This window comes from Sarcophilus harrisii, chromosome 1 (genome assembly GCF_902635505.1).
Source record: "Sarcophilus harrisii chromosome 1, mSarHar1.11, whole genome shotgun sequence".
In the NCBI taxonomy this organism is placed as follows: Eukaryota; Metazoa; Chordata; class Mammalia; order Dasyuromorphia; family Dasyuridae; genus Sarcophilus; species Sarcophilus harrisii.
The window spans coordinates 567,970,749-567,986,020 of NC_045426.1; positions in this window are offsets into that span (position 1 = coordinate 567,970,749).

Below are 15,272 nucleotides of genomic sequence, written 5' to 3' on the forward strand. Positions count from 1 at the left end.
GAACAGAATGGAAAAGCACATACACATACACACATATATACAAACAAATCACAGAAACACACACAAAGACAAGGACAAAAATATAAGCACAGCCAGAGAATGAAAAACAGATTGATGCATAGAGGGAAGAGAGAGAGAGAAATAGAGACTAAGACAGTGAAGAGACATAGAGAGAGAAAATGCAGTGTCCTATGACTATATTGTCTCTTCTATTCATTTATTTGAACATTTTAAATCCATTTTTGACATTACAAAGATTTATAAATGATACCTACTCTGTGAGAGGTCTCTTATAACAAAGAAACTAATATAATGACCACAATTAAAAACCCATATCTGAAGCTCCCACCAACTCTAGTTTTCTTATTAGTATTTTTGGTCCCTCTTCTCTCTTCCTCCTTTAGCAAGCCAGCGAGTATCTGATATAGATTAAACATATGCACTTTTTCTAAACATATTTCTACATTCATCATGGAGTGCAAAAAAAATTCAGATCAAAAGGAACAAAAACAATAAAGAAAGAAAAAAACAAAGAAACAACAACAACAATAAAAAGATGAAAATGCTATGTTTTGATCCACATTCAGTCTTCATAGTTTTCTCTCTGGATGAGACTGGCTCTTTCCAATACAAGTCTATTGGAATTACCTTGAACCACCTCATTCTTGAAAAGAACCATGTCCTTCATAGTTTAACATCACAAAATTTGTCGCTGCTGAGTATGATGTTCTCTTTATTCTGCTCACTACGCTTAGCATCAATTTATGTAAGGCTTTTCAGGCTTTTCTGAAATTAGGCTTTTCGTAATTTCTTATAGAAAATAATATTCAATTACATTCTTATACCATAACTTATCAAGCCATTACCCAACTTATGACTATCCACCTCATTCCAATTACTTGCTATTACAAAAAGGAATGCTACAAACATTTTTGCATAGGTGGACCTTTTTCCCTTTTTCATGATCTCTTTGGGATACAGTCTCAGTAGAGATACTGCTGGATCAAATGGTATGCACAGTTTGATAGACCTTTAGGCTTCCAAATAGTTCTCCAGAATGATTGGATCAATTCACAAATCCACCAACAATGTATTAGTGTCCCAATTTCACCATATTCCCTCCAATATTTATCTTTTTATTTTCATTTCATCTTAGAATCTGAGAAGTATGTAGTAGCGCTTCAGAGTTGTCTTAATTTGCATTTCTCTAATCAATAATGATTTGCAGCATTTTTATATGTTTAAAATGGCTTTAAATTCTTTTTCTCAAAATTACCTATTTATATGCTTTGACCATTTATCACTTAGGGAATGGCTTGTGTTCTTACACACTTGAGTCAATTATCTACATGTTTTAGAAAGGAGGCTTTGAGAGGCAGAGTCAAGATTGCAGAGAGCAGAGTTGTCTTTGTTTGAGCTCTTTCTGATTTCCTTCAGATGAACACCAGATCAAGACTCTGAACTGGTTTTGGAGTGACAGAACCCAGAAATATTGGAGTCTGACAAATTTCCAGCAGACGATATTTTGGAAAAACTTCAGGAAAAGTCTATTTCAATCTGAAGTGCAGGCACAGTGCAGGGACCCAGGGCAGAGTGGCCTCCTAGCCAAGGGAATCTACTGGGAGACTCTTTGCCAAAATACAACAGTATTGGCTACTCTGCTTTGTTTCAGAAGCCAATGGATCAACAGACTAACTATGAGACCTCCAAAAAAAACCCCAGAGAAAGCAAATAGTGAGCCTGTGTCTCCCATCATAACATAGGATTTGTCCACCCACCCAGCACAGGAAGGAACACACCAGCACCAGCACGAAGGCAACATACATAACGGCTTGTAAAGGAAGCTTGGGAAATCTCCCCTTTGCCCTAAGAGTAGGCTTCAGTCCTTAAAAATTTGCAAAAAAGTAAAAATAGCTCTGACAGTAGTTTTTATGAAAAAAAAATTCAAGTCCTGAGGACACTAAAGGGGAAATATCTCCAGATGAAGCCTCAAAGGGTAATATGGTTTGGTCTCCATCTCACAAGGTTCTCTTGGAAGAATTCAAAAAGGGTCCTAAAAGAGAGTTAGAAGAAAAATGAGGAAAAGAAATGAGAATTTTGCAAGCAATGTTGGAAAGGAAAGAAATTATTTGAAGAAAATTCTTTTAAAATTAGATTTAACAAAATGGAATGAGCATATAATTCCTTAAAAATAGATTTGACAAAAGGGAAAAAATAAAACAAGTCCTTGAAAAACAGAATTTGTGAAATGGAAAAAAATCCAGTGAACAAAACAACTCATTTAAAAGTTCAATTGACCAAATGCAAAAGGAGATAAAAAGCTAACTGAAGAAAATAATTCACTAAAAATTAAAAATGAACAAATGGAACTGAATGACTACATGAGATATCAAGAATAAGCCAAAGAAGACCCCCAAAAATCAAAAAAAAATATAGAGGAAAATGTAAAATACCACATTGGAAAAACTATTAACCTGGAAAATCGATCTGAGAGAGAAAATCTAAAGAATTACTAAAGCCCCTGAAAGCCATGATGAAAAAAGTGACTAGATAACATCTTTTCAGGAAAACTACCCTCATGTTCTAGAACCAGAGGGTAAAATTGCCATTGAAAGAATTTAGTGATCACTTCCTTAAAGAAATACCAAAAGAAAAACTCCAAGGAATATTGTAGCTAAATTTCACGATTATCAGATCAAAGAGAAGATATTGCATGCAGCCAGAAAGAAACAATTCAAATTTCATTGAGCTACAATCAGGAATACACAGGTTCTAGCAGCTTCCACTTTTAAGGATCATAGAGTCTGGGATATGATATTCTGAAGAGCAAAGGAACTTGACTGCAGTGAAGAATAAACTATTAGCAAAATTTCAGGGCAAAGAAAAAATTTTATTGACATTCAATGAAATAGGTGAATTTCATTTATTTTTAATGAAAAGACCATAGATATATAGAAAATTTGATCTTCAAATACAAAACTCAAAAGAAACATAAATAGGAAAAAAAGGAAAGAAAAAAAAGCTATGTTTTGCTTTAAAGTTAAAAGTTTACATCCCTATATAGGAAGATGATATGTTTCTCTCTTAAAAACTGTATCTTTGTTAGGGGAATACTTAGAGAGTGTAGGTATAATTTGACTTTATTTTGGGATATGAAAAAGAAACTGTGGTCAAAAAGGGATTGTACTGGAAGAAGAAGAAAGGGTAGGTAAAATGAGGTTAAATTCTATCTCATGAATAGGCAAAAAGATCTTCTATAATTGAGGAAAAGAAAGGAGGGGGATGAGCAATGTGTGAAACTTAATATAAGTGGATTTGCTCAAGTAGAGAATATCAGATATTTAATTGCATAGATTTGTCTCACCCTATACAGAAGTAGGAGAGGAAAGGGGAAAGCTAAAATAAATTGAAACCAGAAGTGGAATGGGAAAGGGATAAGTAAGAAGGGAGGAATTGTAAAAAAAAAAAAAAAAAAAGGAAGGGTGATTAAGGGAAGTGGTGATGCAAAGCAAACACTAGGGACAAAGCAAAGACAAAAAGGAAAAAAGAAAAGTAATATTTGGGGAAAATAAGATGGTGGGAAATAGAATTACTCATCGTACCTAGGAATATGAATGGGATGAACTCTTCCATAAAACAGAAGCAAATGGCAGATTGGATAAAAAGTCAGAATCGTACAATATTTTGTTTACAAGAAGCACCTTTAAAGCAGAGTGATACACAAGAATAAAGGTAAAAGACTACTGCAGAATCTACTATGTTTCAGATGAAGTAAAAAAAAAAAAAAAAAAAAAACCCAAATTAGTGATCCTGATTTCAGATCAGCAAAAGCAAAAATAGTTCTAATTAAAAGTGATGAGGAGGAAAACTGCATTTTACTAAAGGGTATCTTAGATAATGAAGTAATAGAAATGAGACCTTTATCAGAAACACTGGCATTAAATTTTTTCCTCCAGTTTTTTACTTCACTTTTAATCTTGTTTGTCTTGGTTTTATATTTGTGCAAAAACTTTTTTTTAATTTAATGCAATCAAAATTATGCATTTTCTATTTCATAGTGTTTTTTAGTTCTTCTTTGGCCATACAGTCTTCCCTTCTCCATAGATTTAAGCGGTAGACTATCTTTTATTCTCCTAATTTGGTTATAATATCACCATTTATGTCTAAATCATGAACCCATATTAGATGTTGGTTAATCCTAGTTTTTGCCAAACTATTTTCCAAATTTTCCAGCAATTTTTGTCAGATTGTATTTATCCCAGAAGTTGAAGTCTTTCAGTTTATCAAACACTAGGTTACTATCGTGATTGACCCATTGTGACTTGTGAACCTAACCTATAGCGTTGATCACTATATTTCTTAGCCAGTAACAAATTATTATGATGGTTTTAGGTCTGGTACAACTAGGACAACTTCCTTTGAATTTTTTCATTAATTCCCTTGAAATTCTTGAATTTTATTTTCTTTCCCATTTTTTCTTTGTGATCTGAGTTTTCTTTTGCAGCAAGATAATTGTATAAATATGTATGACTATATTGGATTTATAGATATTTTACCATGTTTAACATATATTGGATTATTTGCCATCTAGAGAAAGGAGAGAAATTGGAATACAAGGTTTTATAAGGGTCATTGTTGAAAAATTACCTTTTCATATATTGTGAAAATAAAAATATTTAATAAAAATATAAAATAACATAAATGTAGATAATATAGAATATTTGTGAGTCCATCTTGCATGACAAGGCCAGCAACTATGTGAACATAATTACAAACACTTTTTGTACAAAGTCAAATCTAAGCAATTGGAAGAATATCAAGTGTTAATGTGAAGATTAAGCCAATATAATAAGATGACAATTCTCCTTAAATTAATCTACTTGTTCAATGCCATATCAAACTGCCAAGAAATTATAGAACTAGAAAAAAATAATAACCTTAAAGGTTTGAAGGGCCTGGAATCTGATATTCCAAAAGGCAAAGGAAGATGGAATGCAGTGAAGAATAAACTATCCAGCTAAACTGAGCCTTTTCTTTCAGGGAGGAAGATAGACATTCAATGAAACATGTGAATTCCATTTATATCAGAATCTTACACAATATTTTTGTTTACAAGAAACACATTTAAAGGACAGCGATAGATACAGAGCAAAGGTAAAAGCCTGGAACAGAATCTATTAAGCTTCAGGTGAAGTTAAAAAAAAAAAAAAAAAAGGCGGGGGGGAAGCCATCCTGATCTCAGATCAAACAAAAGCAAAAATTGATCTAATTAAAAGAGATAAGGAAGGAAACTCTATCTCACTAAATGTAAATAATGGAGAAATATTAATACTGAATATATATACACCAAGTAGTATAGAATCTAAATTCCTAAAGGAGACATTAAGAGAGTTGCAAGAAGAAATAGACATCAAAACTGTACTAGTTTGGGCTCTCAACCTTGCTCTCTCAGAATGAGATAAATCAAATCTACAAAATAAATAAGAAAGAAGTTAAATACACAAATAGAATACTAGAAAAGTTAGCTATGACAGATCTTTGGAGAAAATTGAATGGAGATAGAAAGGAGTAAGCTTTCTTCAAGGTAGTTCATGGAACTTAAACAAAAATTGACCACATATTAGGACATAAAGACCTCAAAATCAAATGCAAAACGGCAGAAATAGCAAACTCAGTTTTTTTTTTCAGACCATGGTGTAATAAAAATTACTTTCAATAAAAGACCAGGGGAAAATAGACCAAAAACTAATTGGAAACTAAATAATCTCATCCTAAAGAATGAATATTGAAACAGCAAATCATAGACACAATCAATAATTTCATCCAAGAGAATGACAATAATGAGACAACATAACAAAATTTGTGTGATGCTGCCAAAATGGTAATTAGGGGAATTTATATCTGTCGAGGCTTACTTGCAGGAAACAGAAAAAGAGAACATTAAGAAATTGTGCTTGCCACTAAAACATCTAGAAAAAGAACAAATTAAAAACCTCCAATCAAATACCAGACTTGAAATTCTAAAAACAAAAAGAGAGATTAATAAAACTGAAAGTAAAAAATATTGAATCAATAAATAAAACTAAGAGTTGATTTTATTAAATAAAACAAACAAAATAGATAAACCTTTAGTTAATTTGAATAGAAAAAAGGAAAGAGGAAAATCAAATTGTTAGTCTCAAAAATGAAAAAGGAGAAATTTCCACCAATGAAGAGGAAATTAGTGCAATAACTAGGAGTTCTTTTGCCCAACTATATGTCAATAAATCTGGTAATCTAAGTGAAATGGAATAATAGCTCCAAAATATAGATTGGCCAGATTAACCGAAGAGGAAATAAATTACAAAATAGTTCTGTTTTAGAAAAAGAAATAGAACAAGCTATTAATCAACTCCCTAAGAAAAAATCTCCAGGGTCAGATGGATTTACGTGTGAATTCTAGGAAACATTTAATTTAATTTAAACAATTAATTACAATAATATACAAACTATTTGAAAAAATAGGTAAAAACAATCCTATTAAATTCTTTTTATAACACACATACAGTGGTAATACCTAATCTTAGTAAGGTGAAAATAATAAAGAAAAGTATATACCAATTTCCTAATGAATATTGATGCAAAAATCTTAAACATAATATTACCAAAGAAATTACAGAAAGTCATCCCCAGGATAATACTCTACTACTGTATTACTACATAGAATTTATATAAGGAATATGGGCCTGTTTCAATAGTAGGAAAACCATTAACATAATTGATTATATCAATAACCAAAATAACAAAAATCATATGATTATCTCAATGCAGAAAAAGCATTTGATAAAATCTAATACCCATATTTCTTAAAATGATGAGTAGTATTCATTTAAAACTATAAGCAAGCATCATATGTAATGAGGACAAACTAGAACCATTCCCAATAAAGTTAGTGGTAAAACAAGTTTGTCTCCTATAATCATTTCTATTGAGTATTGTATTAGAAATGTTAGCTTTGGCAATAAGAGAAGAAAAAGAAATTAAAGGAATTAGAGTAGGCAGTGAGGAAACCAAATTATCACTCTTTGCAGATGATATGATGGTATACTTAGAGAACCCCAGAGAATCAACTAAAAAATACTAGAATCAATTCCTAATTTTAGTACAGTTGACAGATACAAAATGAATCCACATAAATCCTCAGCATATTTATATATTACCAACACAGTACAGCAGCAAGAGATACAAAGAGAAATTTGATTTAAAATAACTGTCGACAGTATAAAAAGGTTGGGAATATATCTTCCAAGGGAAAGTCAGGAACTATGTGAAAACAATTGGAAAACACTTTCCAAAGAAATAAAGTCAAATCTAATCAATTGGAAAAATATCAAGTGCTCATGAGTAGGCCAAGTGATTATAATAAAAATAACAATACTACCAAAATTAATCTACTTATTCAGAGTCATACCGATCAAAATACCAAGAAATTATTTTAGAGATCTAGAAAAATAATAACTTAGCTCATTTAGAACAAAAGATCAAGAATTTAAAGGAAAACAGTGTAAAAAAATGCCAATGAAGATGGCCTAGCTATGCCAGATATAAAACTATATTATAAAGCAGCAGTTATCAAAACCATTTGGAACTGGTTGAGAAATAGAATAGTCAACTAATGGAATAAATTAGATTCATGGGACGAAATAATGAATAACTATAGCAATCTAGTGTTTGACAAACCCAAAGACCCCAGTTTTGGGGATAAGAATTTACTATGTGACAAAAACTACTGGGAAATTGAAAACTAGTGTGCCAGAAACTGGGCATTGTCCCAAACCTAACACTGTATAAGAAGATAAGGTCAAAATAGCTTCATGATTTAGACATAAAGAGTTTTATTTATTAGGAATTTAGAAGAACATAGTATAGTTTACCTCTCAGATCTGTGGAAAAAAAAGGAATTTGTGATCAAAGAACTAGAGCTCATTATTGAGCACCAAATAGATAATTAAATTATATTAAGCTAAAATTTTTTTGTACAAACAAAAGTATTACAGACAAGAGTAGAAGGGAAGAAATACAATTGAGAAAACAATTTTACATTCCAGGGTTCTGATAAAGGCTTCATTTCTATAACATATAAAGAATTGACTCAAATATATAAGAAGTCAAACCATTCTCCAATTGATAGCTGGTCAAAAGATATGAACAGACAATTTTCAGATGAAGAAATTGAAACCATTTCTAGTCATATGAAAAGGTTCTGTAAATCACTATTGATCAGAAAAATGAAAATTAAGATAGCTTTGAAGTACCACCATGTACCTCTCAGATTAGCTAAAATGACAGGAAAAAATAACTATGAATGTTGGAAGGGATGTGGGAAAACTAGGGAATCTAACACATTGTTGGTGGAACTGTGAACAGATCCAGCCATTCTGGAGAGCAATCTGGAACTATGCTCAAAATGTTATCAAACTGTACATCCTTTTTGATCCAGCAGTTTTTCTACTGGGCTTATATTGCAAAGAAATCTTAAAGAAGAAAAAGGGATCTACATGTGCAAAAATGTTTGTGGCAGCCCTTTTTGTAGTGGTAAGAAACTGGAAGTTGAGTGGATGCTTATCAGTTGGAGAATGGCTGAATACATTGTGATATGTGAATGTTATGGAATATTATTTTTCCATAAGATAAAATCATCAGGATGATTTCCTGATGGAAATCACATGATGATATGATCATCCATTCTAATGGACATTGGTCTTCTCAACAATGAGATGATTCAGGCCAGTCCCAATGATCTTATGATGATAGGAGCTATCTACACCCAGAGAGAATATGGTGGGAACTGACCATGAATCAAAATATAGCATTTTCACTTCTTTTGTTGTTGTTTGCTTGAATTTTATTGTCTTTCTCATTGTTTTCCTTTTTGATCTGATTTTTCTTGTATAGAAAGATAATTTTACTAATATGTATGCTTATGTTGGAATTACGTATATTTTACCATGTTTCATATATATTGGATTATTTGCCATCTAGGAGAAGGAATGGGAGGAAGGGGGAGAGTCAGAATACAAGGTTTGGCAAGGGTCAGTGGTGAAAAATTATCCTTACATATGTTTTGAAAATAAAAAGTTTCAAAAAGTTCCTTCCTTTTCTTTTCCTACTGCCCTCTTCGTTTGTCCTGTTATTTCTTTCTGAATTTAGAAGACTTTTATACCTTTCTAGATATATATGTTGTTCCTTCTTAAGTTATTTTCAGCTCAATCCAAGCCTTTCTTTCACACTACCCATACAATGATGACAAAAAGTGCTACTAATATTTTCATGTATGAGAAGTAAACAATTTGGTCTTATTCAGACTTTATAATTGATATTAAATATTTACCTTCTATTTGTTCTGGATGTCATAGGTCAAATGTTCAATTGAATTCTCTCTTTTTGTCACAGATATCTGACAGCTTTTCAGTTTGTTAAAAGTACTTCCCCCTCTCCCCTTTCCCATCATGATTGTATTTAACTTTGCTGGATGAATCAACTAGTCCCAACACCAATTCTTTTTTTTTTTTTCCTGTGAAATATAGTACTCTTAAGCACTATGGTCCTTCAATATAATAGCTGCTAGATCTTATGTAATCTTTATTGTACCTATATGATATTTTTTTTCTTGTTGCTTCTAATATTTTCTCCTTAACCTGAGAGCTTTAAAACATGGCTATGATAGTCCTCTAAGTTTTGCTTCTGGAATCTTTTTTCAGGTAGTTTTGGATGAATTTTTTTCTATTTTTTCTTTATCTTCTTTCTTCAAAAAATTTAAGAAAATTTCTTATAATATTGTCTCAGTATTCCCTTTTTAGTCATAATTTGATTAAAATTTATCATATTTTTGTCACATTCTAACACTTCTTATGTTATTTCTCTTTAATATCTTTTCCAGATCAGTTGTTTATTTGATGAGATGTTTCACACTCTCTTCTATTTTTTCATTCTTTTGATTTTGTTCTGTTATTTTTTGGTGACTTAGAATGTCATTAACTTCCCTTTGCTCAGTTCTAGCTTTCAAAGCATTATTTTCTTTCTTGAATTTTTGATTCTGTATTTCAAGTTGACTGACTTTCTTTTCATAGTTTTCTTGGATTGTTTTTATTTTTTCTACTTTTTATTCAGTCTCTCTCTTATTTGATTTTAGAGCCATTTTTAAGTTCTTCCAAGAACTTATTTTTGCCTTATGAACATTTAGTATTTTTCATTGAAAAAGGAATGGATTTTTTTGTTGTTGTTGCTGTTCCTTTATCTTCCTCAGAGTATTAATCTTTATTTTCCCTGTCTTTATAGTAGTTCTCTATGTTTGGGTCCTTTTTCCTTTCTTATTTTTTTCCTTGTTATATTTTGTTATGATCAGCTCTTAATGTAATTAAGTTCTAGTCCTTAGGTATAGCTGAATAATGCTACAAGATTCTTATTATTCTTAATGTTTTTTTTTTCTGAGTTCTGTTCTGGGCCTCAGCTGTGGGCTTTCCTCTCCATTTGTCTTTTTTTAGTTTATTTTTTACCACATATTGTTTTATGAATTATGTTGGGAGAGAAAAATCAGAGAGATAGGAAAACCATAGGAGAGATTAAAAAAACCCAGAAAAAATAGTGAACATAGAATGTGTTGATTTATATTCAGTCTCCTTAATTCTTTCTCTGATGGAATTTTCTATCCAAAGTCTATTGGGATTTCTTTGGATCACTGAACTACTGAGAAGACCCAAAATTTTCATAGTTGATCATTGCACATTCTTGCTGTTATTGTTTACAATGTATTCTCTTTGCATTAGTTCATGAAAATCTTTCCAGGCTTTTCTATAGTCAGCTTGTTCATCATTTTCATATAACAATAATATTCCATAATCTTTATATACCACTGCTTGTTCAGGCATTCCCGAATTGATGGATATCCACTCTTTTTTTGCAATTCTTTGATACAACAAAAAGAGCCGCTACAAACATTTTTGCACATGTGGATCCTTTTCCTTTCTTTATGATTGTCTTGGAATATAGATCCAGTAATGGCACTGCTGTGTGAAAAGGATATACACAGTTTGATAGCCCTTTGGGAATTGTTCAAGATTGCTCTCCAGAATGGTTGAATCATTTTACAACTTCACCAGTAATGCATTAGTGTCCCAATTTTCCCACATTTCTTCCAACATTTATCATTATCATTTCCTGTCATCTTAGCCAATCAGAGAGGTCTAAGTTGGTACCTTACAGGTATTTTAATTTCCTTTTCTCTAATCAATAGTGATCTAGAGCACGTTTTCATATAATTATAAATGGCTTTAATTTCATCATTTGAAAATTGTTCATATCCTTTGACCATTTATAAATCAGGGAATGGCGAGTATTCTTTTAAAAAATTGACAATTTTTTATATATTTTAGAAATGAGACATTTATCAGAAATAGTGTTTGTCAAGATTTTTCCAGCTTTGTATTTCCTTTTTAATCTTCTTTCTGTTGATTTTGCTTATGCAAAACCTTTTTAATTTAATATAATCATAGTTGTCCATTTTGCCTTTTATAATATTCTCTAGTCTTTTGGTCATAAATTCCTCCCTTCTCTAAAGATCTGATAGGCAAATTATCCCCGTGCCCTTCCTAATTTATTTATGGTTTTATGTCCAAATCCTGTTTCCATTTTGACTTTATTTTGGTATGGGGTGTGAAATGTATGTCCACAAAGATTTTCTGACATTATTTTTCAGTTTTTCCAACAATTTTTTGTCAAATGGTGAGCTCCAGAAGCTGAATTTTTGGGGGTTATTTTGTCTCCAGTAATTTTAAATGGAATTTATATTTCTATTTCTTACTGATGGGCTTTGTCAGTAATATATAGAAATGTTGATGGGTCCTCTCCATGTCTATGATACAGGTAGAGCATTTAGTCACACTTTCTGTAAATTATCTCATTCCCTACCTTCCCTCCAATGACTGAAAATGTCACGAGTCTTTTATACCTCCAGAAAACCAACAAGAACACTAAAATAAAACATAATTGTTGAGATGAAAGTTTCTAAGTATGACCCTGACTCTCAACTTCAGCTACCTTCAGGGTTTGTTGTTTGCTGGTTCAGCAGAGTAGGATTGGAAGTATCTGCCTTCACTCAAGCAGGACTTCTGCTCCTAGAGATCTAATCTTTTCTGGGATCTTCTCAAATTGTCTTAGGAGAACAAATGTTTTACCACGTTTTTGGTTTGTTCACACAGCTCTATTTTCCCTCTAAGGTTCTGTGTTTCTTGGGGGGAGAGAGAGGAAATTTGAAAGCAGAAGTTTTTCTGATCTCCTCCTCCATCTTCCCCAAATGCTCTGTCTTTTCTTTCAAAGTCATTTCCATTCCAGCATCCAGTTTGATCATGGCAAGATAGTACATAGTCTATCAATCAACATCACTACTTTCTGCAAATGGCCATACAGCTCCACTATAGCTATAGAGTTGATATAGTCTCTGCTTATACTTTAAACAGTACAATTAGAGGCACCCTTACCAAAGCTGCAGATCAGAGGTGGAGGAGGTACATATTTATTCAAAAATCTCCTTGAAATTCATTCACTGGGAAGACTTGGGAAAAATACTTGTCCTTTCTAAATCTCTCTAAAATAAGAAGTGTGAAATAAATTTCCATCAATGTCCTTTTCAATTGCTTTTGAGGTCAAAAGTATTGTAAGCTTCTTCTTGTTAGTACATCAAGTAATCCAAAGGTATTGAACTCCTGGGATGGAAAAGTAGCAGATGTAAGTAGTTCTAAGTAATGGAACACTTTAGTTTCATGCTGAAGCTCTTATTGGGGAAAATAATTTTATTTATTTATTTGTTGTATATTTATGTATTTATTTTTATTGATAATATTTGTGAGATATCTTAATTATAGTGTTTGCACAAAATATAATAGTAATTTTGAGGAGGAAGAGAACCAAAAAAATGGAATTTTGCTTTGGTAAAGTAGAGAGATTAAGTATCTATGGGTGTGTTTGTATTTTGTCTATGAGCATATTTTCTTTTACTGAAAATGTTTAGGGGTGGTGGTGTATGAATATATATATATGTGCTAAGGCATGCCAATCACTGTCACAACTAAGGAACCCCAAAGGAATTTTATTACAATAAATCTGTCACCAAACCAATGAATGTTGTGTCCTTGAGCATTTCTTTATGCTTAGGATATGCATAATTTTAAATAAGCATGTTTTCTACTCTGAGAACCAAGGACCCTGATATCTGCTTCTCTGAGGTAGTAATCAGAGATACTGGGAAAAGAGAGGCAAAGACAGAATATGTTATTATTATTACCACTTGTTCATAGTACTTTCTTGGATTTACTGGGTGCCTAGTCACTCAATCTTTTAGCATTTATTAAGTGCTTCCTATGTGCTAAGAACTGAGAATACAAATAAAAGCAAAATAAAAAGAACTTGCATTCTAGTGGAAGAAGCTGCCTGGCAAGGGGAGGTAATGAGATCCAGGATGTAGCCTGATAAGAAATGGAGATCTTGGACTTCCTATTTAAATAGAAGTTCTAGGAGAAATCAGTCAATTAGAGGAGAGACTTCAGAGATAGATGGTAGCTTTGGGTGAATTCCAGGGTTTTTTGTGACTGTCCTTTGACATAAAGGTTTTTTTCCTGAAAGGATTTTCCTTAATGTCTTGCTTTCTACACTTGGGTTCATAGTGTCACACTCCCCCAATGTGGCTGTCAATGTTTTAATTCCTTGTCTTGGATTACAATTAATGTCTGAGCAAAGAGTTGGAATTCAGTCAGAAATATGGAGGAAAAATTCCTTAATGATTTTGGACGCTGAGAATAATATGCGAAACAAAGGGAGTAGGTTCAAAGCAAAGGTTTCTTGGAAACGATAGGAAAGAGGAAAGAAGGAAAAAAGAGAGGAGGGTGAAAGAGGAGGGGAGAGAGAGATGGAGGGAGGAAGGGAAGGAGGGAGACAGAGACAGAGAAAGAGAGACAGAGAGGGAGAGATAAAGAAGGCTCAACACATAATATGGTCACGTACACTAACATAGGATAAAATTCATATGAGGGCAGTAATACATTGTGGAGCACAGAGACACCAGTACATTCCACAGAAAGAGGGGGATGCTCTAGTAGGAAAATATGCTCCTGCTGGAGGGGATGTATTCCAGGAGGAAGGGGTGCCCCTGCTGGAGTTAAAGGTATGCTCCAAAGTATTCTTTTGAGACTGAGCTTCTTATACTGTGATTTTGTGTGATCTTCCTCCCACTGGTTGAGTTGCATATACAAGATCAGGGCAAAATATTATTTAGAAGGTTTGTATATCAGGAGAAAAATAAATCTGGTGGTAGAGAAAATATTATTTAAGGGGCATAGCAGTACTAACCTTTGAAAATGTCATTATCATATTTCCATGAGTATGTTATATGAAATTATAGTCTCCTTAAGGAGAGACTGTGATAATGGTCACAAAATCACTAGACCCCATTCCATACCACAGAGCTGAAGGGATTTTCCAGGAAAAAGAAATTTCTGATGGAAAAGTAAGGAACATAGCCAAATAAAAATTTATTGACTTTAATTGTCATTGTATCACTCTAAATAGCTAGAAACCAAAGAAGTAATAAAAGGCAGGAGATTATGAGAACACAAGTGATTATATGCTAAAGGTATCAGTGATTGAGGGAAAATGAAAAAACCTGTACTTCTACATAAAAACTGATAATGCAAAGAATAGTTCTTACAGTTTTCAATTATTTGTCTTCAGAGTATTATTATGGTATAATTTGATTTCCAGGATTCTATTCATCCCATTATTTATTTTTGTAATATTAAACTTGTTCTATTTCTATTAGTCTTTACGTTAAATTGAATTCTATTCATTACATATCATGCAAAGGTGAGAAGGTTGCAAATAACAGTATATTATAATATTTCATAAAATGACTTTTGAGATATCTCCAGGAATAGAAGAAAATAAATATACAAGAGAGTAAAATATGAGTCAAAAGCATCTCAAGGTCAATATTTATGCAAAGACAAAATGTGTTTTTAATGGCTTGAACCATGATTTGAAATAAAATTATCTTGAAATGAATATATGTTGGTAACATGTTTTCATGTTAGAGAAAAGATTAATATCATTACAAAATTAGAAGGAATGAATAAGAAAATGTGTTTCCCACTAGACCTATCTAAATGACTGAAACTAAACCATCGGATATATATATATATATAAACAACAGAATCAACATAGTTTATCACTATTTTGTTGAAAAA